This window comes from Canis lupus, chromosome 25, assembly GCF_003254725.2.
Source record: "Canis lupus dingo isolate Sandy chromosome 25, ASM325472v2, whole genome shotgun sequence".
NCBI lineage: Eukaryota > Metazoa > Chordata > Mammalia > Carnivora > Canidae > Canis > Canis lupus.
In genome coordinates this window covers 38548989-38576288 of record NC_064267.1, presented here as the reverse complement: position 1 = coordinate 38576288, position 27300 = coordinate 38548989, and the positions used below count along the sequence as shown (strand labels likewise).

General features: G+C 35.9%; 1 long non-coding RNA gene across 2 annotated transcripts; it reads right to left on the bottom strand.

The window, feature by feature from the left end:
- Positions 1 to 637: 637 nt before the first annotated feature.
- LOC112670146 (uncharacterized) lies at positions 638 to 27300 on the bottom strand. 2 transcript variants are annotated; one of them, XR_003142794.3, is made up of 4 exons: positions 27047 to 27300; positions 24544 to 24632; positions 10944 to 11034; positions 638 to 2687 (listed from the first exon to the last, which is right to left on the bottom strand). It is a non-coding gene; the product is annotated as an uncharacterized LOC112670146 (long non-coding RNA). The 2 variants fall into 2 exon arrangements; XR_004818882.2 differs by lacking the exon at positions 27047 to 27300 and adding an exon at positions 25176 to 25312.

Here is a 27300-nt window from a genome sequence, read left to right as displayed (position 1 = left end):
CTTTGCAGTAGAGGAGAGAGAGAATGGATACCATTGAAACAAAAGAGGGGGAGAGAGTTTAAGTGCTGGGATGAGCTAGTGAAAGGTGCCAGAGGACATGTGGGGCAGGGGCAGGCATTGGTCAAGGTGATCCAGGTCATCTGCATTTGCTAATTAGTGCTTATCAAAGTTAGGTTCCTGCTCTCCCACAGAGGTTGGGAGATGGAACATTATCTTGATGATTATATTTCAAAGAGATGGTTCCTGAGACATTGAGGAAGGCATTCCTGGGCTGTAAATCTGGCAAGAGAAAGGGCAGAGAAAAATTTATAATTGCAAGCTTCTAATGTCAATGCTCTAAAAACAGAGTGGTCAGGGGTCTACAGTCAGGAAGAAAAAACTGTCTTAAGTTTAGTCAAGCTGAAGTGAACATTAGTTAAGGCCATCTTAACCAACACACGCATGCACGCATGCACACACACACCCACACAGATATACCTGTATGTGTATGTGAATAAAAGATAATGCATTCTCCATAAATAGGTTTTATTTTAGAAATCCAATGGTTGTTGATGATTTGAAAACATTAACATACACATCCTAAATTGTTTGATAAATGCTCAAAAAGTCTTGATAAAAATAAAATGTCCATCCTTGATTTTATAATCAAAAACAAATGCACTAAATGTAAATAGAATACAGTACTTTTTTTCCCCAAAATTTAACAACATCTCTTAGACAACAGTCAACATTCTCTTAAGCTTTAACAAGAGACAACATCAATAAAATCAGATACGAGATAAGAATGCCCACAGTCACTACTACTTAAATTTCTCTTAGAAGTTTCAGATCAGTAATTCTCTAGATGTGTTCTATGAACCAGGGGTATCAGCATCTCCTGAGAACTTGTTAGAAATGCAAATAACTGAGAGGGTGGGTACAGGGAGCACTTTGTGTGCTAAGAAGCCCTGCAGGTGATTTTAATGCATGTTTGAATTTCTTTTTATGGTGATTCTTTCTTTTTCCCTTTGAGAGAGAGCATGCACATATGCCCATGAAAGAGAGAGAAGAAAGAGATAGAGGGAGAGGGCAGGAGTGGAGAGGTGGAAGAGGAGGGAGAGAGACTAACAGACACTATGCTGAGCATGGAGCTTGACTCCAGGCTGGATCCCAGGATGCCGAAATCATGACCTGAGCCAAAATCAAGAGTTGGTCACTTAACTGCCTGAGCCACCAGGCACCCCTCTAGTGTGTATTTGAAGTTAGTTCTAGATAATAGTTCAGAGAAGGGGCAGGCAAAGTCTATGCAGGCATGTGGTCTATATCACAACTATTCAACTCTGTAAATGTAGCATTAAACAGACATATAATTTTTAAACAAATGGGTGTGGCCATATTCCAATAAAACATTTTAAAAAACAGGTTGAAGACTGCATTTGGTCCTTTGGCAACCTTTTTTAGAGTCTAAAATTTAGACAATAACAGAAGACGAGAAATCTAAAAGGAAATATACTCATCAGAGGAGAGAAGTAAAAATATTACTTCCAGATGATATGTTAGAATAATTTGAACCCTTGGAGATTAAATGGAAACACAGATAGATAAGAGGAATCAATAAGATATCCAGAAACAAAATGCATTTAAATAAATGAGCCTATTTTTAGATTAACTATGATAACATAATATACTGTTTTTAATAGCAATAAAAACATCTAAGAATATAATGTCCAAATGTCTGTACATTTCATAAGAATCCAAAGGAGACCTGAAATAGTGACAATCAATGTTTCAGAGGCTGCACCCAACTACCAGCTCTTGCCCATAACAGTCATTACCCCCTGACAAACCAGACATTTTAGCTATTTACTGGTTTATTTTCAGTATCTCCCAACAAGACCATAAGGTTTGTGATTGCTAGGATTTTTATCTGCGTTTTTTACTGTTGGAGAGAAAGGTCTGAGAGCAGTGCCTGGCACATAGTAGGAATTCAATCAATATCCGTTGGCTCATTGAAGACATGTATGCTCATTGTTCTCCAGTTAATTGCTAGAGCTAATGCGATTTCCATTTGAAAATGATTTGAGACTTAACAAAATAAACTTCAAATCCACCTAAATGGGTGAAAACAGCCGAAGGTATTGGGGGAAGAAAAGCAGAGGACAATCTGGCTTTGCTGATATTAAACTGTACTAACTGTAATTATCAAAATATTGACAAATTAGAGATCTAGTCAATGTGCTCTGGATTTAGTATGAAAAAAGATGGCATGACAAATCAAAGAGAAAACAAGTATTCAATCTATAGTATTAATAAGTGAGTAAGCAAGATTATCATATCAGTTAAAAAGTAGGCAAAGGACTTGAAAATATTGAAAGAGAAATCTCCATGTGGTGGCATCATAGTATGGTTAAGAACATGGACTTTTATTTTGGATCAAACTCAGATTCCTTTGTTTATGAGCAGTGGGACCTTTCTGAGCTCCTAAGAAATCCCGGTTTCTAGTAATATTCTGGTGCATTCACTTCATCTGCAAAAGCAACTGGCACAACCACTCCCTGCCGGTGCAGCTCTCGAAGAATATCTAATATTGAGTCTAATTCTGCGCGGAACTTGTCCAATTCACGATTCTTCAACTGTGAAAGTCTTTTCCATTTCTCAATTTCTTTGTTTTGCTCGGTTTCTACTACTTGGTGTGTCTGCTGTATTATCTGGAAAAAAAAATCACATTGCTGTTACAGTTCATAGTGGGGGAATATTTAACAACCTCAAAGAGCTTAAGTGGGACAAAGCTGACAGCAGTAGAGAGGAGGGAGTGGTGGTGGGAAGCCTTACCTAATGGGCTTCATTGTGTCCGTCAACAGGCTTGTGGATGAAGAGGGTAAGAAGTGGGAATTCTAACTCTGATAGGGAGGTTAGGGAGCTTTAATCTTTTTGTCTTTTTTCTTTTACTCAAAACTTAAAAAAATATAGCATTTAAAGCATCAGAAATTTCTAGTAAAAAAAAAAAAAAAGTTATTTAACTCCTAAAAGCCCCTTAAACCTTCTCTGCACAATAAGATTTATACTTACATCATAAATTATTTTGGTGAGTTGATAAAATTATATACAAAAAAACTTAGCATCATATTTATCTTATAATAAGAGCTTAGTAGATGTTGATTTTTGTTATATCAAAATTGCACACATACAAAAATATCTGAATGTCCAAAAAAAAAAAATTGACTGATTTAACTATGACACTTCCAAGGAGATCACTATGCCACAATTAGACTCATATATTTGAATGATATTTAAGAACATCCAAAAAAATAGGCAAATGTTAGAGTAAAACAACATGAAAATTATATAAAGAAGATGGTACAGATTTTATTAAGAAAGAAGGAGAAACAGAAATGGATACATGAAGAGATGCACTGAAATAAATACTGGATGAAAACTATACCAAATGATTAACAGAAGCCCTCCCTGAGTGGTGGGCTTTTTTTTCTTTTCTTTTTTTTTTTTTTTTTTTTTTTACTTATTTATTCATGATAGACATAGAGAGAGAGAGAGAGAAAGGCAGAGACACAGAAGGAGGGAGAAGCAGGCTCCATGCTGGGAGCCTGACGTGGGACCTGATCCCGGGACTCCAGGATCACGCCCTGGGCCAAAGGCAGGCGCTAAACCGCTGAGCCACTCAGGGATCCCCCTGAGTGGTAGGCTTATGAATGATTTCCTGATATGAATATGTGTTCCACTTTTAGTAACAGAATACATAAAATAAGATAAAAGAATTCTTTCTTAATTCTCATTTTTAAGGTCTTACTTAAATTCTGGTTAGTTAATACACAGTGTAATATTAGTTTTAGATGTTCTTAAGGAAGTATAATAATGACTTTTGGATAAGTGTATCTGAAATATGTCTATTTCAATGATCGTTAAATTCTTACAAAATGTCATGTTGAAATTTTAAGGAAAAAAGACTAACACAGAATTTCTTCCCTTGAGATTTGCATCCATAGTGTCTAAAACTCTCCTGTTTTCATATTTGTTTTCTCTTCAAAAATATCCAGAGAGAAGACAGAGTTCCAATCTGGTATTTTTGGAGGATGAGTAGAGGGGAAAGATAATTCTAAAGGTCATGGGGAAAAGGCAAAACTGGCACTCTTAATATGTCCTTGGAGAATCAACCTCACAACCTAAATTGGTTTCTTAGGAGACTGGTATCAAATTGTTTAATAAGAAGATCCACGTTTCCAGGATTCTATTCTCTTCTCGTCTAAAAATACCTTGGAACGTGATAGTCTTGAAACCCCTTTGAGACTTGGCTTTCCTGAATGGCATTTCAAAATAAATTCAGTTGCTTTGTTGTAGAAGATTTGGTTAGCCTTTTGTTTCACACATTATTTTGGACGCTGACAACGAATCCAGAAATTCAAAACATAAGCAAATAATTCAAAATTATCCTTGAAAAGCTACAAATGAGGCAGTGTTTGTAGAGAAAGGGATATTGGACTGGAATTCAACAAAGTTGTATTTCTGGATTTTTCAGCAGTGTCTGCGGAAGTTCATTTTGATTCTTTGGGGTTCAGTTCTCTGATCTGCAAAATGAAGAGGCTGGATGTGATGTTTTTGAAGTTCCTTTCAAATTTAAAAAGAAGCCTGTGAAATGTTATGAATTAAATGGCCTTCATATTCCTAGAATATATGAATTCAGTGACCATTGAAGTACGTTAAAATCAGTACATTTCAACTATCTTTCAGTGAGGGGAGATAAAATCAAAATATTAAGTTCAACCCTGAAATTCTGATTATAGAGCACTTTATTAGTGCAGCAATTATCAAAGCAAATTGTTGAGTCCCAGAAAAATCAAACAGCACTGAGTTATCTTAGCAAAGTGCCATTGACCAGAATGGCTATATATATCTGAGGAAGGAGGGCTCATTCCTCAAGGAAGGCCAGTTTCAGTCTTTGGTATTATCTGGATAATAATTTCAATGTCTTTTCTTCAATGTCTCTGTCTCTCTCTCACCTACATCTAATGAAGTTAAACCCTTTTTTTTTTAATCTTTTTGGACCTGCTCAAATATTGATAAAAATCTTTAATAAAATCTACTTGGAAATTGAAGTGGTTGATTCTGGCGTCCTAAGATATCCAAATACTAAAATCTCTGATAAGGCTCTGCTGACAACATCCCAGACAAAATACAATGTCTGGGAAGCCTAAATGTAAAAGACAATGGGTATCCATATATTGTTATAATACTTGTGATGCTATCCTTAAACACATTGCATAATAATTATGTTTGCATGACAGCAGCTCCCTTTGGATTGTGAGCTCCGTTGGTGCAAGTAGCGTGTCTCAGTATAAATCCCCAGGGCTCTGGATATGGTGGATGCTCAGTGCATGTCTGAACAATTAATGCCAAATGAATGGAGATCCGAGAATACATCCTGGATTTAAAGCCTCTTGATTTGAGGTTTGGGGGTTTGTTTCTTTCTATTTAAATAAATTATCCTCCCCCAGTGCTTTGACTTGAAAAGTAAAGCCAGATGATTATAATATCACATAATTTTTTGATGATGAAATAACATTTGTGAAGTGTTTTTTTTTTATTAAAGATCAATTCAAATAGGTTATTATTATAATTACCAGTATGGTGTAATATTAAAAGTGAAAGAAGGCCTCAAACTTAGCAAAGCAGTATGGAAATCCATTGAAAGATTCAAAGCCTTTTATTCTTCCTTAAAGACAGGACTGGAACACAAATGCTGTTGTGACAACAGTGGAGTGACAGGGATATACACAAATTACTCACATCAGGTTTTCTCAGAGCTGGATAGAGGAAAGGATAAGCAGAGTAGGATAGGGAAAGGGGACGAGAAGTCACACAAGGAAGGGTAAATGTTCAGGTTTCCACAAACCCATCCTCAGAATGTCAAAGCCCTGAATCCTTTGTTCAGGGGAGTTTTCAAACAACTTTCTAAATGTTCCAGTTTTTAAAATAAAATAATTTGCAAGTTCCTCCTTATTATAGAATAAAAATGGCAACAAACTTAGCAGCAGGATGATGTCCTGAAGACACAGAATATATGACGACACAATCTGGCTGATTGCAACCTTGACTCCAACAATGAGTAGCTGAGGGACCCAGGACAAGTTATGCCTCTGGACCTGTTTCCTCAGCCGGAAAACTGGCATGGCCTTGCTGAGTGTCCAGTTGTGATTTTACGTCAGTTTTCTACCCATCACCCTCACTTTAGTTGAGTAGAACTACCTGAGCTGTATAGTGCTGTTAGCCACACAGGACCATACAAACAAAACTCTAAGCACATGCAAGGAAATAATGGAAACCTCTTAGATTGAGGTAGGTGCAGTGTGGTACCCGGCCTCAGAAGCGCTGGCTCCTTGCAGGATGCCAGTGTGCACCACATTCAGAGGGATGAGCTCTTTCTTATGCTCAGTTTGGAAGAAGGTAACTTAGGCACAGAGAAGTTAATATCCTTTTATCATGAAAACATTCTTTCCTTCTAATAGCATACAGTTACTGGTGACTCTCTACCCCACAGACGGAGGTATATGTGTGTGAGTCCCTAGAGAGAGAGGAAGAATTAATGTGCTCACGGGTGTTGTTATAACTGTTGGCAAAACATATAAGAAGAGAGTTTGGCTTGTTGAATTTGCAAAATCTCTTATTTTATTAATAAAGTTTTTATTTCCTTTGAACCCACATTGTAATGCTTGTTCATAGTACTCCTGCAAATAGCTACTATAAATATATCATAACACTACTAACAGGAAGTTAAGGGAAAAGCTTAATTGAAAAAAGCGTCTGAAAAGACATTGGTAATATTAAAAGCATAAAGTACAGGAACTAAGTAGTCTCTTTAAGCAATTCATTATGAAACCATATGTGTCCCTATTAGGCTAAATGTTCTGAGTAATATGTTAGATAGGCCTACGATCAACTACAGATCAGATATAGGACATAGGACAGATATAGGACAAATTGGAACTCACTAGTCTTTTACCAGCTGTGCGATGAAGTTATGGGTCTATAAGAAATTTCAATATTGAGCATCTCCTACTGTTTTCCCATGAATGTGAGTTCCAACCACACGACCTCTTTCCACACTTTGCACTTCGTTCTACTTTGGACTTTTGTGGATGCAACCATTGACAATGCCCTGCCCACAGATTTTGACTTGGCCCTCTCACTTCACATGTTGCCTCTTTAGGGAGGCTTCCCATAATTTAGTGGTTCTCTTTTTAACCAGAAATCCTGTTTTATTTTTGCAATATGAGCTTATTGCATCCTCAATGCCTAGAACAGTACCTGGCACTTAGAAAGCATCATGCGTTGAATAAATGAATGAATGAATGAATGAATGAATGAATGAATGAATGACTGGTTAAGTTCTCCTATTTTAACTTCATAGTGTGGATTGTCTCAAAACCAATATGTGACATAGATGTTCACCGCCCATATTTTAAAATAGTTACTTTGGAATTCTGCGTTTCACCTCATAAAAACAAAAGCAAAAAAACACTCCTGGGGAAAAGGCAAGAAATAATATAATTAATAGTGGAGAGCTTTCTCCTGCTCCAAATATGCCAGGGTAGATTGGCCATCATTTATGCCTTGACAGCTCTCTAATTGGTGGGATAAAGGAAGCAAGACAAGATAGGCCAGGGGAGGATGTGGGTGAAACGACCCAGCTAGCTCAGGGAGGCTCTCCCAAGCTCAGCCTGCTGCCCTACTGTATAAAGAAAGTGGGAGTTTTATAATATTTTTTAACACAATTGGCAGCCAAAGCAGGCACCTGGAATCTCATTATATTTTGCCTCATATTCTGGCCTTAGTATCATCAATCAAGCTGCCCTAATGTTTTCTTAAAGTAAGAGAATAAAAGGAAATTATGGAAATATAAATACTTCCCCCAGCTACTTAAAAATTCTTGCATGTAAAAGGGATATTGTGAGAAGTAAAACATAAAAAAGAGACCAGAACTGAACCATTTTGTGAGATGATTTTAGGGAAAAATGTTTGTCCCCCTCTTGGTATCCTACACATTCAGTGGAGGGAAGAATAGTACTATAATCTACATTTGCCTATATGCAAAATAATGATATATATGTTAATATACATTAAATATTTACTCCCTCATTCCCTCAGTGTATGTGTATGTATATTGAGTTTTTAGTACATACTTTAGTGAGTGAGAATACAGTAGTGAACAAAATGGCTGAGGGCTCTGCTTTTGTAGGAATTATTATTTTGTATTTGAGGAAAGCAAGAACAAATCAATAAATGAACAATCCCATCACAGGTTGTGTTAAGCATTATGGGGAAAATAAAGTACTATGAAAGGTCTAATGGAGATAATGGGAGGATGATGGTATGCTCTAACTTATGAGATCAGGAAAGATCGAGCACCCCCATGGTCTCTAGAAAATTCTGGAAATAGAACATTATTGTCCTTGACTAAATTTAATCCCTTTCTTCCTGATCATATCTAACACATAGGATATTTTCCTTTTGGAAATTATACAAACTCTGGAAGATTTCACAGGGAGAATGTTACTCTCTTCTTTCCATTTTACTCCTCCTGCTTTGACACATTGTGAAGGCCTGTGGACTGAGCTTCCTGCATGGCTCAGCTTCATTTGCTCTATTCAGTTCTCAGCTGTTCTCAGCTATTCTCTGTACTCCAAGGACTCTGGTTCATTATCTGTTCCTTGCTCTTAAAGAAGAATCTAGTTCCTTCCTATTATCCCATTTTAGGTGTGTTCACGGCCAAACTCTTTCCTCTCTCCTCTTCGGCTTGGTTTGTTCGTGGACCATATTCCATGGTATCAGTTAGCTTGGATGCATTTCCCATATGCTGTTCCCAGAGGTCAGTTGTATAGAATGCGGATGTGTGTGTATGTGAGGTAACTCAGACACACATTTCTTTCTACCCATTTCCCATTGCACTTAAGATTTGCTTAACAGTCCAATGACTTTAAATAGCATGCAGTGATAGGGTGCTGCTCCCTCACCAGGAACAGCCAGCACTTTTTATGATGAGGATATGATTTATTCTGTAGCACCAATACCTCAAACTCAGATTTCCCTTTAATTCCTTTTGCTCCATGTCTACATGAAATGGATCGCCAGATTAGGAATGTTCCGCAACAAGTTGGAAGGAGCAGATAAAGCTGTAGTAATGCTAAATTTTAATTAGATCTTAGACAAAGATATCCCTAGTATCTAAATAGAATGCCAGGTAAATGAAAGAAGTAAACCAGGCAGGCAAATGTGCAATTGCAATTAGTGGATATATTTAAACTCGATCTTAGTAATTATCTGTTAAGAATAGGAGTCAATAGCTCTTCCAGTGACCTTGAACAAATTGTATAGTTCTTTTAAAGTTTTCCCAGTCCATAAACAAGGGTTAATACCCTTTTCTATTTGCTGACCTCAAATAACAATGTCTCAGTATAAATTATGTGTTATGAGATCTGTTTGTAAAAAAAAATCCTGCATTAATAGAAAACATCATTACTTTGTTGAAAATTAATGTCTTGGTACTTACATAGTACCTCAAAGAGTTACAGATTTATACTCCGTTTTCTTCCACACAGAGCAACTGAATTTCTGCTTATTTTCCCTCACAGATATTAGCTTTTATGTTTCCATAGTTTGTTTTTTTTTTTTCTTTCCTGGCCATATTTCTAACCTCTTTAGATAATTTTATTTTATCTTTTCACCCTCACTTGTGAATTTAAAACCATCCAATTTAGCATTATTACGGAATTTAATTTAACATATTTTTTCAGACGCTTAATAAGGATGTTAAACAAAAACAAAATACATTCTATTTAGATACTAGGGATATCTTTGTCTAAGATCTAATTAAAATTTAGCATTACTACAGCTTTATCTGCTCCTTCCAATTTGTTGCAGAACATTCCTAATCTGGAGATCCATTTCATGTAGACATGGAGCAAAAGGAATTAAAGGGAAATCTGAGTTTGAGGTATTGGTGCTACAGAAAAAATATGATCTTGCAAGGTGTTACTATAATGACATCAGAGTCAACCCTCTTTTTGAGACAACTGGCCATGGAAGAGAGTAGATGTGGCAGTCTGCCACAAAAGGTGCAAATGAGAGGAAGAGTACTCTACGAATATTGGGAAAACATTAGATAGGACATTCTTGCTATTATATCCCAAGTAAAGACCAAAGAATTTAGTCAGAATATCAGAAGAAATAGGGTGAGCAAATATATATATATTTTTAATTCCTTGAGGTCAGCATTAGGAGTGTGACTATCGATTGAACACTCTCAGAGCTCCTTCCCCCTTGGAATTGCTAGACATTTAAAAGTTAATCATTATCATACCTACTATGGACTGAAGAACTAATGGACACTGTGCTTGGCACTGGAGTATCTAAAAAGCTTCTACAACATATACCCTGATTTTAGGGAGTCCACATCCTGTTAGAGACACAGAAGTCTAATGTACTTTAAACCAAAATAAGTGTCAATGGAGCCATGCAGCAGAGAGGAGAGAATGAACTGGGTGGTATGGAAGAAATTCAAAGAAGAAATTACATTTGAATTGAGTTTGTCAATAAGAATTTGAGCAATGGAGAATGGGAAGAAGCTAGTCAAAGGGATCCGTGTGTGAAAGGATATTTGGAGTGAGGCACTTTCTACAGCTGGGGAATTGGCTAGTGTGGTGGGAACAAAAGATACCAGTAGTGAGGACAAGTGCAAATGGCAGAGAGAGAAAACTAAAAACAGAAGATTAAATTGTGAAGGGCTTGAAGTTTACTCTCTAGGCAATTGGATAGAGTTGGAGGCATTCTCGAATTTCAAGTTGCGAATTAACATGATCCACTCTATAGCGATGTTGATCAGCAGACTGATGCCTGAGGAAATTTCAATCCAGTTTCAATATTCATGTCTTTCAAGCCATTCCAATTGGACTTACCTCCTTCAGTTGTAGAAAGCAGGTATACCAGCAGAAATTCCACAAAATACAGATGGATATGTGAGTTTTGTTATTGATTTCGCCTCCGTCCCTGAGAACAAGTTTATTGTCATTAAATACAGGTCACTATTCTGTAAAATGAGATCATGTAAAATATATATATGGTAAAAATAGGAGTGGCTAAAATGTTCAAGACAGCATCTACTTTTTCAAATTTTCTAGTTATGTTATAACTAACAAGACTTTTTAAAAGACTTGTTACTTAAAACGTGTAATTATATATTTATATTTACCTAATATATTTGCCCAGATTTCTAGTGATTTTAGAAATCACTGTCTTTGTTAGAATTTTAAGCTTTCCTATTTAGAAAACCATTTCTAACTCATTTCAAGACACTTTCCTGCCTTCATAAATATAATTAACATGATAATTAACAAGAAGACACACAATTTTGCAGTTAATTACAGTTAAAACCTGAGAAACAATTCCCTTTTTTGTATTAGCAAACATTTGAATACAGATGGCATAAAAAAAGAGTTATGTTCACCTCAAGAAATTATTAAAAAGCTTTAAAACTTTTTGTTAACTTAAAATGTGAGAATGACTTGCTTGGTTATTCCTGAATAGAAAGTAAAAAAGTTAATAAGGCTTTACACTAATAGACTGAGCTCAACACCATCAATATATTAAATTCGAGAGGTATGTTTGTTCAATGAATGAATGGATCTTTAGTTAAACCACTTGTAATGTAAATTGATTAAATATATGACCATTATCCATTTTACTGACAGCTGTTCACCATTCCCCTAAGGCTTACAACTTGCTGTTGTCAATTTTTATTGAGCATTCACAAAGATATGGGCACTGAACACACCCAGTGCATTAAGTCTCCCTGTCTCATAGAGGTTTACTTTCTGGTAGGACATCACCTGTATTAAGCATGTCGCAGCAAGATAGAAAGCAGTCCCACTAATATGTTCCTTCAACCCATATTCTTTGTGCGTCCAGCACTATACTAGGTGCTTGATATCTACCAAAGGCCAGATAAATAAGGTCAAAGTGTTCTCTGCCTTTGTGGAATTTGTAGTCTATCATGTTCTATCAGGCAAGGAAGGCATTAAACAGGTCATTACAAATGTCATAACTGCTAAGAAAATTAGAAAAATAAAAGTGCAGTGGAATTCCATAGCTCCAGTCCTAAGTTAACTTGGGAAGTAAAGTCTCATTACTTGTGGTTTCTTTAGGTTTGCCCTATATTCATATTTTTTTTTAGGTTTCGTGTACAGATACATGCATTCCTTTGTTCATTTCACAAAGTTAATCAGTTTTACAGTTAAGTCCTATCACTGGGAAACCTTGGAATGCTATTGCAAGCAATTTGGAAATATTTCACGTATGTTAGGGCCATTGGATGGGACAGATTCAAGTGAGCAGCTTACATACTTGTGCCCTCCAGAAAACTTTATAATTATGACTTATAAATTTCCAGCTTTGAAATGCAGTAATGGTTACAATGTTGGGGGATGGGAATCTTGTTCGAGAATATCAGAGCTTGTTAAATAAATAAATAAATAAATAAATAAATAAATAAATAAATAAATAAATAAATAAAATAGAATAGAATATCAGAGCTTGTAAAATTAAAAGTGAAATTTTAGACCTTGCAAGGTGGCATCAGATTCTTCAGCAAATATTCTAAACTGTTTTTATTTATTTTATTATTTATTCATGAGAGGCACAGAGAGAGAGGCAGAGACACAGGCAGAGGGAGAAACAGGCTCCATGCAGGGAGCCTGAAGTGGGACTTGATTCAGGGATCACACCCTGGGCTGAAGGCAGTGCTAAACCGCTGAGCCACCCGGGCTGCCCCTAAACTTTTTAAAATTGGCATTGCTGTTAATATAATCATGAAATAAGGAGTGATGTGGCATTTTTTTTATTGAAAAGCTATAATCAAGAAATCATAGGGAAGCCTTATTTCTAAAAGAAGAGAGATAAAAAGAATCTGAACAATCTTTTTTTTTTTTATCACATTTTCCAAGTGTAATTTGTGTTGACTTCTCCACACCAAAATTTTATACAGTATTTTGGCAATCAAACCATGTTAGAAATGAAATGCATGGTGTTCCATTACGTTCACAGAGATCTAAGGAACAAAGTTCATGAGGCTCTTTTATCAATCAGAATTTTAATCACCATTGTTACTCCCAGAGGATATGATATGAAAGGTGACTTTTCTGTCCATACAAAAATAGTAATAAACAAGTGAAAGTGACATTATTATTTCTTATCTGCTAAGCTTCAATAATATTCATCTGTCTTATGCCATTTCCCAACCACATTATCGGTTCCCCCTTCCTTGGGCATTTCTGATACTTAACAATGGTTTAATTATAGTTACTCAAAATAATATGGAGAACAAAATGATTATACACTATACAGGATATTTAATTTCCCAGTGTTGGCCACAAAACAAGTTTCATCTAAATGCCTCTCTTAATGATGACTACAAGTCTAGTCCCAGATCTATCTATACTAATGGATGACAGTGTTGTCTGTTATCTTGGCACTTTCCTTTGATTTAATCTGTGAGATAAAACATGACCAAGAAGATAACAGTCATGAGGAATGTATAGGATCCCGGGACCTTCCCCACTTCCTCAAGTACATACAAGTCTCTTGTTTCTCTTTCCTATTGTGATCCATGACTAATTTATAGCAGCTGAAAGCTGACCTCAAAGAAAAAAACTTCCCTTCTCTATCCTTTGATCACTGTGACAGCTACAAACTAAAACACTTTGCACATCTCTCAGTCTGCATCCAGGGAAAGGCTGTCAGTCAGTAACCTTTACTGAGCCCCAGTATGTGTGCAGAGAGAGCACTGCTTTGGCAGCTCTGGGATATTACAAAGGTCCTGAAGTTCCTGCAGAAGCCCTGACTATCGGGGGCTCTTAGAGTAAAAGACAGTAATCAATTCCAAGATGAATCTGGAACTACATAAAGGAGACCTATTCCTGCTGGAAATTTTCCGGTGAACTTCACTCTTCTGCCTCTGAGCTTGCACCGGGGTGCTGATGGGATTGCTCATGACATCATTTTATAATTCAGCTGCTGGTTCAGTCCTGCCTAGAGAAGTGAATAATTCTAGGGAAGCAATAATGAAAGCAGCTCCTTTTGGAATAAAAAAGCATCACTATAGGATCTGGGTGGCTCAGTGGTTGAGTGTCTGCCTTTGGCTCAGGTTGTGATCCTGAGGTCCTGGGATTGAGTCCCACATTGGGCTCCTCGTGGGAAGCCTGCTTCTCCCTTCTGCCTAGGTCTTTGCCTCTCTGTGTCTCTCATAGGTAGATAAATAAAATCCTTTAAAAAATGTATCACCATATACTCAAGAGAAATACTACAATATTCTTTTGATACGGACAACTACGTTTCAGTTAAAAACATATTTAGGGCTTTTTCTTCTTTTAGCAGCCAACTTTATTATATAATTTGGGGAACTTTATAGGAGAAACACACATTATTTGTTTTATGGCATTCCCACATGGGATGAGATAGACATGGGTTAAGGGGGGATCATGACTAAGGAACATGGATAGGATTTCTTTTTGAGGTGATGAAAATGTTCTAAAATTGATGGTACTCAGACAACTATGGCTATGCTAAGATGGTGCCATTTAAATGGGTGAATTGTATTATGTGTGAATTATATCTGAATAAGGTTTGTAAAAAATAATTCCCTGTCTATATCCGCGGGCTTCGTGTCAAACAATAGCCCCGACCAGCATTCTTACTCTTCTCTTGATTGATCGCTGATCAGTTGACTCTACAAAATTCAGTTAACTTCTATCCCCTAGCTAACAGAAAGCAGGGGGGAAAAAAGGCTTTGAAATTCAGCTTTTAAGAGTCTGAATCAAATATTACCTAACACACATGCTTTAATGAGATACAACCTTTTAAATTACCCAGCTGCATTCAATTATCCAAAATGCAGACAAAACATGTAGTTGTTGCCATCATTCTCAGCCTTGGAGGAGTATCTCTTTGTTATGCGTTAGCTCTGGTCTATGCAGGAGGGCTATTGGTTCCTTTCTCCTTCATCTCTCCTCAAAATAGTTGTCAAACAGGTTATGCTGCTAGGCAAGTGTGAGGCTTGGCGAGACTGACTGAGTTCTTTTCAAAGAGCCACTGTTCCACAGAGCCTTTTTCTTTTAGTCCATTATAGGTAGATAAAAGATACTTTAAAATGTATTCTATTATTTCTAAGTAAGTCATAGAAAATGTATGTGTTTTATGATTTGCTTGCTTTCATCCCTTCCCAAATGACAAAAAAAAAAAAAAATATTAGGTTGTAAAAGAGGTATATGTAAAACCATAACAAAGCAAAAACAAGCCAAACAACTTGAAATTATATAATGATTCTAGAAAAAGAAAGGATCAGAGTAGGGAAAAATGAAAAGGCACAAAGTACATACAGCTACTTGGCTACCGCAATTCGAGTTTCTAAAATTCATCCAGATTATACTTTAAGCGCTCAGTAAAGAAAATTGGTGATCCAAAGGGTATCCCAAACCAGGCCTTCATGTTTGGAACTAGTACCCCTCAGGTCATGGTAGCCTAGCCTTTCATGCTTAGGACTCACCTTTGTCTGAAACCAGAAGGGATTTTTTTTTTTAAGACTTTATTTATTTATTCATGAGAGACACAGAGAGAGGGAGAGAGGCAGAGAAACAGGAGAGGGAGAAGCAGGCTCCATGCCGGGAGCCCGACGTGGGACTCGATCCCAGGTCTCCAGGATCACACCCTGGGCTGAAGGCGGCGCTAAACCGCTGAGCCACCCATGCCCACCAGGAGGGATTATATGTGTGTTTGTATGTGTGCATCTAATTAAGGTATAATTTATATATAACTTTATATTAATTTCGGGTGTACGACATAATGATTCTGTATCTGTATATATTATAAAGTGCACACCATAATATCTACTTAGTACCCAGCACCACACATAGTTACAAAATTTTTTCTGATGTCTTTTTTTTTTTTTTAAAGATTTTATTTATTCATTCATGAGAGACACAGAGAGAGAGGCAAAGACACAGGCAAAGACATAGGCAGGCTGTAGGAAGCCTGAGGCAGAACTCGATTTCAGGACCCTGGGATCATGACCTGAGCCAAAGGCAGACATCTGCTCAACCACCGAGCCACCCAGGTTCTCCTTCTTGTGAACTCTTAAGATGTACTCTCTCAGCAACTTGTAATGAAATCCAGTATAATTAACTGTAGTCAGCAGGGATTGCTAAGAATTTTTAAAACATCATTCATCATTTATTTCCTGGCAATTGATCATGTATTGGCTTATTATTGATAACTGCCAGAATGATCAAATCTCCTCATTCCTTTTCTAACCCATCTTTTTCCTCATCTCCTCCTCATGTGTTCATCTAGCACCTTTATGAAGAATACAAATCCTCACCTCCAGTGGGGTTCTTCTACTCAAGTGTTGAGAACTCAAAATGCCAATCAGGCCCTTCTTTTTAGATTCCTTAAAAGTATCATGTCCACAACTGAACTCTCTGTACATGTCCAGCGCCAAAGAATCCCCCACCCTAACTGCAGTGTTTTGTCAGAGGCTATTACCATGTTCTCAATTTCCTGAGCTATAAATGACAGTGTCATTTTGAATCATGATCTTACTTCATTTCCTGTATCCATCCAATCACTAAGGCTTATTGATTTTTCCTTTAAGTTGTTGCATATTCACATAATCCTTTATATTTACACTGCCATTTTCAAAGTACAAGACCTTAATACACTTTTTCCTGGATTACTCTGAGTCTCCTGGATGACTTCCCCCTCCCCTCCAATTGTAGAGTGGGACTCTTTGAATTAACAACAGGCATAACTCTCACATGGTCTCCCTTAATCATTACTTATCCATATTAGTCCTGGGTTCAAAAGCCTTGCTTGCTCACACTGTTTGTGATCATTTGTCTGACACCTCTGTATGTCTGCAAATCAAAAATTTTATGTGGAGATCAATTTAAAAACCTCAATTTCTCTGTATAATCTCCTCTGGCTAATTAAAATTTCTACAAACTTCCATTCCTCTGAATTACTACAGAGCATGGAGTTTACATAGCCTCAATTATCAATTAATTGTATAAGGCTTTGTTTTGTCAGTATTTTTTTCTTGAGTGCTGGTTTAAGTTCTTGGGCATAGGGATTAAGTCCTTTGTGGTTTAATGATAGTGATAATGGTGGTTTAATGATGATAACACTGATTTCCACAAGTCACTCACAGTAATATGGCACTGCTCCGTTGGAACATAAGCTGATCACTCCTGAAAGGAAAGAAAGACGGAGTCGAGGCTGGGGAGAGGATGGGTGTAGAAAGGTTAAGGAAAAATGTCTTCCAAGGACAGGACAAGACCCAAATTTTAAAGATAAGCTGTACAGCAAATGCATGGTTACAAGAGGGACTGAAGAGCAGAAAAGGGGCTTCTAGAAAGTGGGTTCTATCCAAATTTAAAGTCAAAGAAGCTTCTTCCAGTCAATTTGACAGATTCTAGAAGTGGAACGGAGGCTGGAGAAAAGGGAATAGTAGTAATTACACAAGGGAGATGAAGATTTGCAACTGTTAGACTGAAGTTTGGGATTTTGGCTTAGTAGACATGGGAGTAAGATCCAGTACTAGAAGTATAGTTAATCAGGAAAACTACGCTGGTCCTGAGGTAAAACTAAGTATTACAGCCTGGTGGAGGGACTAAACTCTTCCTATGAAAAAGACAGTTTTTATGGAAGAGAAGAGATTTTCTGTATACATTCCTGGGTTCTTTCTTCCACCTTCCTCTTGGTCAAAGAATGAAATAAGAAAGTCTGATGGTGGTTGTTAGCCCATTGGCCCATGTTTTTCAACTGAGAGCTCATCTAAAGAAAATCCATAAATATCAATAAACTGGTAACTTTTTCTCTTTCTTTTTCCTTCTGGGGCAATACCAGATGGTTTCCTCAGCAAGTAATCAACACTAACATCACCAGTAATGGCACAGACAGACATCAAGGACCTCTTGATATGATACCACTGAGAATCATTCCTATGGTATTGTGGGGTTAGGGGTCAGGGATAAAATGCATAGCCTGAATCTAATCATGAAGAAACATCAGAGCAATTCAAATTGAGGTACACTCTACAAAATAGCTGGCCTGTTCTCTTATCAAGAGAACAGGCCAAGGCAATAGGGCCTTGGCAATAGGGCAATATCAAGGCAATAGGGCAGCCTGGGTGGCTCCGCGGTTTGGCACCGCCTTCAGCCCAGGGCATGATCCTGGAGCCTCGGGATCAAGTCCTACGTCATGCTCCCTGCGTGGAGCCTGCTTCTCCCTCTGCCTGTGTCTCTGCCTCTCTCTCTCTCTCTGTCTCTCATGAATAAATAAGTAAAATCTTTTAAAAAATAAATACATAAATAAAAATAAATAAAAAATAAAAAATATATCAAGGCAATAAAAGACAAAGAAAGTCTGAGAATAATTCCAGTTGTAAAGAAACTAAAGAAATTTGACCAGTAAATGCAATGTATGACACAGGAAATTTTGTGAGGAAGGATATTATGTAAGAGTGTAGATCTTAAAAATTCACATCACAAAAAAACCCAAAAAACAACAAAACACAACTTACCAATGTATGGTGACAGATACTCACTAGAATTATCATGGTGATCATTTCACAGTATATACACATATCAAACACTACATTGTAGCTTTGAAACTAAGGTAATGTTCTATGTCAATTATACCTCAATTTAAAAAATAAAAATTAAGGAGACAATTGGCAGAACTGAGCATAGACTGCAGATTAGATGACAGTATAGAAGCAATGCTTAATTTTCTGTTTTTGATAACGATACTGTGGCTATGCAGGAGCAGGCCCTGTTCAAAGGACATCCTCACAGGCATGTTATGACCTAAATGATTGGTGTCTGCAGTTTACTCCCCAATAATTCTGAAATATAGATATGTAATGGATCAGGAAGATGAGAGAAGTAGAGAGATAAAGAAACACTGTAAAATAATTGATGTCAAGTGTCAAACAATCGTAAACTTAGGTAAAGAGCATATTGTGAGCTCTTATATGATTCCTGCACTTTTTCTGCGTTTGAAATCACATAAAAAAAGTTACTAACATGTTGAATAGAACAGTGAATAGATGACTTTTAATGAAGAGATGAGAAGGTTGTTCTATTTTGTTGTTTGTTTTCTAAGAGTCGAGGAGTTTAGGAGCAAAGAAATAGAAGGACTGCTTTTAACATCTCGCAAAGGGACAATTAAATGCCATATACCAGTTATTTTTCAGTATGAAATATTAGATCCAACAATTTTTCTGTGTGAGCAACTCCTTATCCATTTTAATAGATTAACATCAAAAATTCTTTTTGTTTTGATCAAATTCGTACTTGAAATTCTTTCAGGACTCCACCATGAAACAAATTTAGTAAACAAGTGTCATAAGGAAGACTTCCCAGCCTAATATCTACTCTCAAGATCTAGGTTATTGGAGACTAAATTATTCATTCCCTCATTTCAGTTTTAAAAGAAGAATGAGAAACATTTATAGCACTGACTCATTTACTTAATTCAGCAATCAGTTTTCATTGGCAACTGACATTGTCACCTTTTTTTGGCCCATTGATGCCATCAGCAATAAAGTAGGAAAACAGAAATACATATAGGTCATATTATTTTATACATAGGTAGTACTTTCTAATTGCTTACTATTTAATTTCTTTTCTTATGAAATTTGTTTTAAGATTTTATTTATTTATTCATGATTGACACAGAGAGAGAGGCAAAGACATAGGCAGAGGGAGAAGCACACTTCCCATGGGAAGTCTGATGCAGAATTCAATCCCAGGACCCAGGGATCACACACTGAGCCAAAGGCAGATGCTCAACCACTGAGTCATCCAGGCATCCCTGTTTATTTATTTATTTTAAAGATTTTATTTATTTGAGAGAGAGAGAGTGTGTGTGCGAGCATGAGTGGGGGGAGGGACAGAGGGAGAGGGACAAGCTGTCTCCCCACTGACCAGGGAGCCCAAGAAGGAGATTTGATTCCAGGACCCCAAAATATGACCTGAGCCAAAGGCAGACCCTTAACCAACTGAGCCACTCAGGTGCCCCTCCTCAGGAAATTTTAAAATAGGTTCCCTCCCTCCTCACCCCCCTACTCCCCATTATACCCAGTTAAATGTCTTAAAAATGGTGGTGTACTGCTCCTTAATGAAAAATTTATATCATAAAAAAATACAACCTCCAAAATCTCTAGTGAAGACACAAAAGTTTACATTTTATTATTTCCACTTTCTTTTAAGAAAATTTACCTTCTTTTACTTGAGTCAGAATACTGCATGAGAATAACTAAAAGCCAGAACAAAAATTACCCACTGTTCCATCACTAACAAAATCAATGTCTTTACTCATTGTGCCCCATGAAATTGTCCACATGCAATTTCTGTTTTTATATCATGTAGCAATACTCTAGATATACTGCTATTCTGTGTATAATTCTATGGGTACATTGCTATTTTGCCACAGTATTGCTTTTTATGGCTCCTTTCTGTTCTTTCCTCCTTCATTCTTTATCCTTCCATTCAGGGCACCCAATAGTAACAGATTGACATATACTCCCTCACATCTTCTTGCATAGTTAACAGCATATACTAATATACACGATCAAAGACTTCTCTCATTAATTAGAATTGGTACATGCTCAGTAAATGGAGAACATATAACTGACGTAAGTATAACTTCAATATTTCATTAATTTAATCATATACTTTTAAACACATTATATATGATTTAAGAGTATGGAGCTGGCAGATTTTAAATTTTTTGCATAAATCACACCCCAACTTCCAGTTTGATTTTCTCTAAAGTGGATCAAGCTTTTGAAGATAATTGCTAAGCAATTTGGTGTGTAATTTTTCTATATTTTTATAATTTTCTTCTCTACTCTTTTCACAGTGGTCTTGCCCACACCTGAATTCTCAATATATATTTTCAATAGCTTTCTTTTACGGAGTCTTTTCAAAATTTTTAACTTTGTCTTCTTTTTAATGACATATTTATTTAATTGCTTTTAAAGATTTTGTTTGTTTGTTTAAAGGTAAGCAAGAGAGAGAGAGATAACACAACGTGGGAGGGGCAGACTCCCTACTAGTCAGGGAGCCTGATGTGGGGCTGGATCCTAGGACCCAGGGAACATGACCTGAGCCAAAGGCAGGTACTTAACCAGACTGAGCCACCCAGGTGCCCCCTTTATGACATATTTATAAGCACTTTGTGTAACATTTTATCAAATGTCAAAATTGCAGTAGAAATAACATGTGGTACAAAGTTAAATGGAAGACCGTTGAAAGAACTGCTTTGTGTTTTTTTTTTTGTCATTCACTTTATATAAACAAAATTATCCAATATATATTTATAAGCAATTTGATTTTCTTAATGACACATAATTACTATTTTTCCAGAACAATAGGCTTAGATCTAACTCATTCTTTTCAATAGCTGAGTAATATTTCATCAAACAGATGTGTTAAAAATCCAGTCAACTGCTCCTTATTGATAATTTAGATTATTTCCAGGTTTGACCACTTCAATGTTTTAATGGGGATCTTTTTACATAAATTCTTAGATACTGCTACATTTATTCCTATGGGATAAATTATTTAAGGTTTGTTCCTCTTGTCTTCCAATTTCTACTTTTAATATTCTTAAGCTCCAAGAATAATTATACTATATTTTAAAACAAGACTGGGGCTTAAAATGGATCACCGTAATTCCTGTTTATACTTGGCAAGATTTTGACCAGTTTGAAAATTTCCACCAATCTGGAATCCACTGATAATTCTGAATCCAATAGGATTCAGAATACTATTATCCACTTGTTGGTTGAGTAGTTTCATAAGTAAATTTCTATAGCCTGTGTACCTCTTGCAGGTGAAGAATGCTACATCTAGGACTGCTCTGATTTATTCCTGTGATTTCTCCTACTGCAAAATCTGTCACGGAGTCCAAAGTAAAACTTTGTCTCTATTGAGATGGTACAAGGAAATATGAAGAACTTAAACATGTAAAATGTTAGTACAATACATAAATCAAAGCACATGATTTCTATTTCTTACAAATCAGAACGAGGGTATAAATAACATAAGAGCTAAGCCTGTTTTTAGTTTCCCATGATAATGTAAATTATTTTTTAATTTTATAGTTATTGCAGGCCAGTGGGCTATAGCATACCAGCATGTGATATATTCTCCTTAAACTGTGAGTAGCATTAACAAGCCGCTTTAAGGAGATTCAAGGCTCACGAATAGCCCAGGAAAGCTCAGGGCCGCCAGGTTACATGACTCTTCCCTGTAATGTCTGCAATCGTATACTGTATCTTCTAAATCAGCTGCTATGTGTGAACATGGAATGACATCCAGTTGCTCATTCTGCAAGATGCACTTTTATGTGTCTCAGCATAGAAGTGACCTGATATATTTACATAATAGTTGTTCTCTTGATTATCAATATCTTATTCTTGGAAGTTTTATAATAACCAGAAGAATGGAAGTGGGCTTTATTGTAAGTTTTCTTTAACCATTTTAGATATCCATAGTACATGTAAGCCAAAGATGCTGGAGACAATAGAAGCCTAGGGTTATACAAGCATATTTTGCAATATATCATTTATTACAAAAATAAGTATTTCCTTCCTGACTCTTCTAAATTAGAGTAATGCAGAAATTTTGTTTTTGTTTTTGTTTTTGTTTTGTTTTGTTTTTTAATGCAGAAATTTTTAAGGAAATTGCAAGATTCTGTTTAATGAAGTAGATCTAGACATTAACTATTCAGACCATGGATGCATATCTTGATGTTTGTTTTGCCTCCTGCCCTCACAAACCTGTTTTAAGCAAGAACAATGATAAAATCTGTCTTAAGGTTTTCATTAATGCTTGGCAGGTACCAATGAGCTACTGTGGGTTTATGTTAATCTTGTAATATATACATGCAAAGGCTCCACAGATAAAAACTAAATATGTAGGTGACAGTGTGCCCTTGTCTGCCACGTTATGCTAAAATTTTGATCATAAAGTTAACACAAACCCTGATCATAAAGTTAACACAAACCCTGCCACACCCCTGAGTCCTGGATTAACAGAAATAAATTTTTGTATCTATCTCCATTTGTCACACTATTTGCTAAGAGAGACTTGGTCATGTTTTTATGATTCAATATTTCCTGACTATTGTCTTTATGTTACTTTCTACTCAGGATTTCTGCCTAAACCACTGGAGGCCTAATCCTTGGTATAGTAAGGAAGCAGAGTAAAAAAGTAGATCTGTTGCTTGGAAAAAAAGTTTCTCCCTATTTGCCAAGTCGCTGATATGCTCTTAATGCTTAACAACAAGATATCAAGAGTGGAGGTGCTCAGATTTGTAGCCTTTGCAGATTTCCATGTTATCATTGCTCTCATTATGGATGATTTCCAGCCACCCATGTGATATCACTAAATGCAGATTTGGGAAGAGCTGTTAACCATCATTTCTTCCAAAACAATACAGATCCCTCCCAAGACACCTATTTAAAAACGTGTTAATCTCCATCACCTTGGCATATCTAACCAAGTGAAGTTGAGTAGGGGATGGAAGATAGAATTACAGAGGTGAAGAGAGAAGCTGTATTTCTGAATCACAGTTATAATTGAGAAAAAATTGACTATGGAAAATCAGAAAGGAAGCTACATTTCAGAACATTTGATGAAAAATATCAATCTGTTGTTCCTGGGAAGTCCAGGGTTAATTGGCAGAACCAATGGCTCCTAATTGGCACCCAATAATTTTTTTTGTTTTGGTCCATGATCAGGATTTGAAATAAGTTACCATGCATAACAATGCTAGTTATTTTAGATAAATCTGGAACTATTCATTATGATGTATTGTTCTTAAGTAATTAAGACATTTATGTTTCAGGTGATATAGTTTCTATAATCATGTATCTGTAGATTTATTCTATCCCTTGATCTTTCATGAGACTTTGTGGGAAGCCCCACAACCGTTTAGCAGCTCAGAGTTTACTTCCCAAAAAAAGATATTATATTACACTCTATTCTCTTTAGAAGATTATGACTAAATAATATAAACATCAAGAATGCTTGAGTTGTGTAAACACCAGTACCATCCCAAACTATAGAGTATTACTATCAAACAGAATTTTCTACACTGATAGAAATGTTCTATATCTACTCTGTCCAGTTAAACATTCAGTTTCTTAATTGAACTAGCCACTTTTCAAGTGCTCAATTGCCACTTAATTAAATTCAATTAAATCTAAATTTAAATAGCCACATGGAGCTAGAGGCTCCCATGTTGAAAGTGCCACTCTAAAAGACAAACCACCAATGTTTATATCTTCTTCATCAGCAAAATCAATAGTTGGCCAACAATTCTGTCACATGTAGTGACAAATATGGCATTTTGAAAAAAAAAAACTGTTCATGAATTTTAAAAACTTTTTTTCACTAATAGTGACAAAAATGGAAAGAAATTATATATGCTTACAAGAAACTTATCAGTTCATGATTTCAAAGCTTTTTGAAGAATCCGATTTTCTTTCACAACATGAATTTCAAACATGGATGAGGACTTAACTAGAAGAGACAATAAACATTAGAAATGAGTACAAGTATGGTGGTAAATAAATGAATATTTGAATGAAGTCTTACCTCTTCAAGATTCATAAAAATACCCAATATCACTGCTGATTTTTCCATCACTAATTTAAAAGTATATGTTGCTGACTTTATAAATATGTAGAATTACTTAACTCTTAGAAATGTATCTGGAAATCATCTTATAAAGCTGAAGTGAATATTTAGTTGAGAACCAATTTACCATAATATTCTAAAATTTAATTTCATTCCAAAAAAATGTCTGTAAGCCTGTGGTTATCCTAAATTTGGCAAAATAGCTTATCCAACTGTTTCCTAAAATACTTTTGGATTTGATTTAAAACAAAACAAAAATAAAGAAAACAGCCACGAAAATATCTGTAATTCAAAATGGTTAACTGAAGTTTTTATAACTATTTATTTTTTATTAGCTGATCTTCCATTATGCAGCATTGATCTCTTGGCAAAACTGTTTGAGCTATCCAAATCATATACCCAGGAAACAATATGCATTTTGTTTACCTGTTCTAGAAGAGCGTTGAAAAAAGCTCCCCTAGTCCTCCAATTAAAATGTGAAAGGCAGGCACAAAACAGTTTGGCTGGTTCACTCAGTGATAAGGAAACACAGGCTTAGTTTAATTCATTCTTCTAAAGTGCCAACTGACAAAGCTTACATTGAATTCGGTCCAGCCTCAAAAGTATAATTGATGTCAGCTCAAATTCTCAGCCAAAGACAAACACTGAATCTGTTGCTATTGGCTTTGTTTGGGTTTCAGGTGCGGGGCCCCTGCCATATGGTATCCTTGGGGCAGGGTTTTTGTTATGGCGTGTGTGTATGTATGTGTGTGTGCTTGTTAATATTGCAAACATCCTTCAGTTGCAAAGCAAACAGAGGAAAGGCAATCCACTCATCGCCTAGAACCAGTATAGACCACCAACTGCTGGGTACTATTAAAGTTACATAGAGCATTAGACAAAAAGAAGTTCTTGTCCAAGATATTACTTTACCAATGAATTCTTTATTTGCCCTTGACATCCTGTTTTCCTTGCACCAACAAATGGCTCTGCATTTATAATTAATGAATTGACACTGTATTATTAATATAAACTTCAAGATATTTTATAACAGAATAGTGATCTTTTTTTCAAGTTTTGTATCCTGAGTGTTCATTAAATCATCATTGACTATGACAGGACAGCACTTTTTTATATACATAAAAGATATTTTATTTGAAAGTGGCAAATCATTTGTATCGAATGAATGCTTTATATAAGAAACTATTGAATAATTAAAAACATAGACATCTCTAGCATGATCAATATACTTAGTCCTATATTCAACAGATTTGAAAAATTTAGAGTTTTCTTCCTTGTTGATATGATTACAACCCTAATGACTCAATCAAGTATCATCAGGTCCCTATCAAGTTTGGGCATTGAATGAGGCCTTATGGGGAAAAAAGACATAAAACAAAATCCCTACTCAAGAAGCAAAGGGTTTTCATGTCTAAAAAGAATACATATGAAACAACAATGGATATTATATGCAGAATATAAGCATTAAATAAAAGTTGCAGGGAATTAAGAGCCCAAAGATATAAACACATCCTGGGAGGTTCCATAAAGGAGATAGGACTTAATACAACTTTGAAGAATGAATAGATTTTATATAGAAGGACTAGGTTATAAAATATTATTACAAGTAAGAATCATTACATGGGAAAAAGGGGGGTTAGAAGAAACATATTGGGTTATTTGTAATTATAGATATCAGTATGACTAGTCTGAAGGAAAATAGGGAATGTTGTCAGGTAACTAAACTGGCTGGATTTGTTAGAAGCTTATTGTAAGGGGTTTGGACCTGATGCAGTAGGAAAGTGTTTTCAGGGAGGCATGGGATCATAAATCTATGCATATAAGGGCCTGGGATCTGTCTGGTCAGATCAGGAAAGTGGGGTTTCTTGGAAAGCCCCATGTTCGTCTGTCTGTTCTATATATGAGAAGACTTTGAAAGATTATGTTGAGTAAATTATGTTGTATTATTTAATTTTTAAAAAGTTTCCATAGACAATAGCAATCTTCAGCTCTTTTAATCAATCTACAGGATAAACTCAACTCCTGTAAATAAATGCAATACATTTATAGTACAATGATTTCATTTTTCTGACAGGGTCATCATTGTGAGTCTTAACAAGTTATTAACAGAGGACAAAAATTTGGAAATCCTGACTTTGTACCTACACTTTTGCTATAACTGATACTATAATTGCAATACAAATAAACAAATAACAAATAAATCAGCTGATCTTTTGGAGAAAACATAGTATAGAAAACTAGATGTTAAGTTGCTTCCACCCAGCATCTTAAAAGGACAAGTTTATCAAGATAATTACAGGTGAGAGAGTTTCTTCCTGTTATTACTGCACTCTCCAAGAATTCAAAGACTAATTAAAATGATTTTTTCACACGTGTTAGCTTCATTCAACACCCAGCTCCTGAGAGAGTCTTGGTTAGATTCACCTAAGTCATCTTGTTTTGAAAATTATGTTAAAAGTCAAGCTCCTTCTAAATACTATGACTTCATAATAGGTCCACCACTGAGCACTTCTCCAGCAGTTACCAAGATCTATGTTTTAAGTGTCCTAAC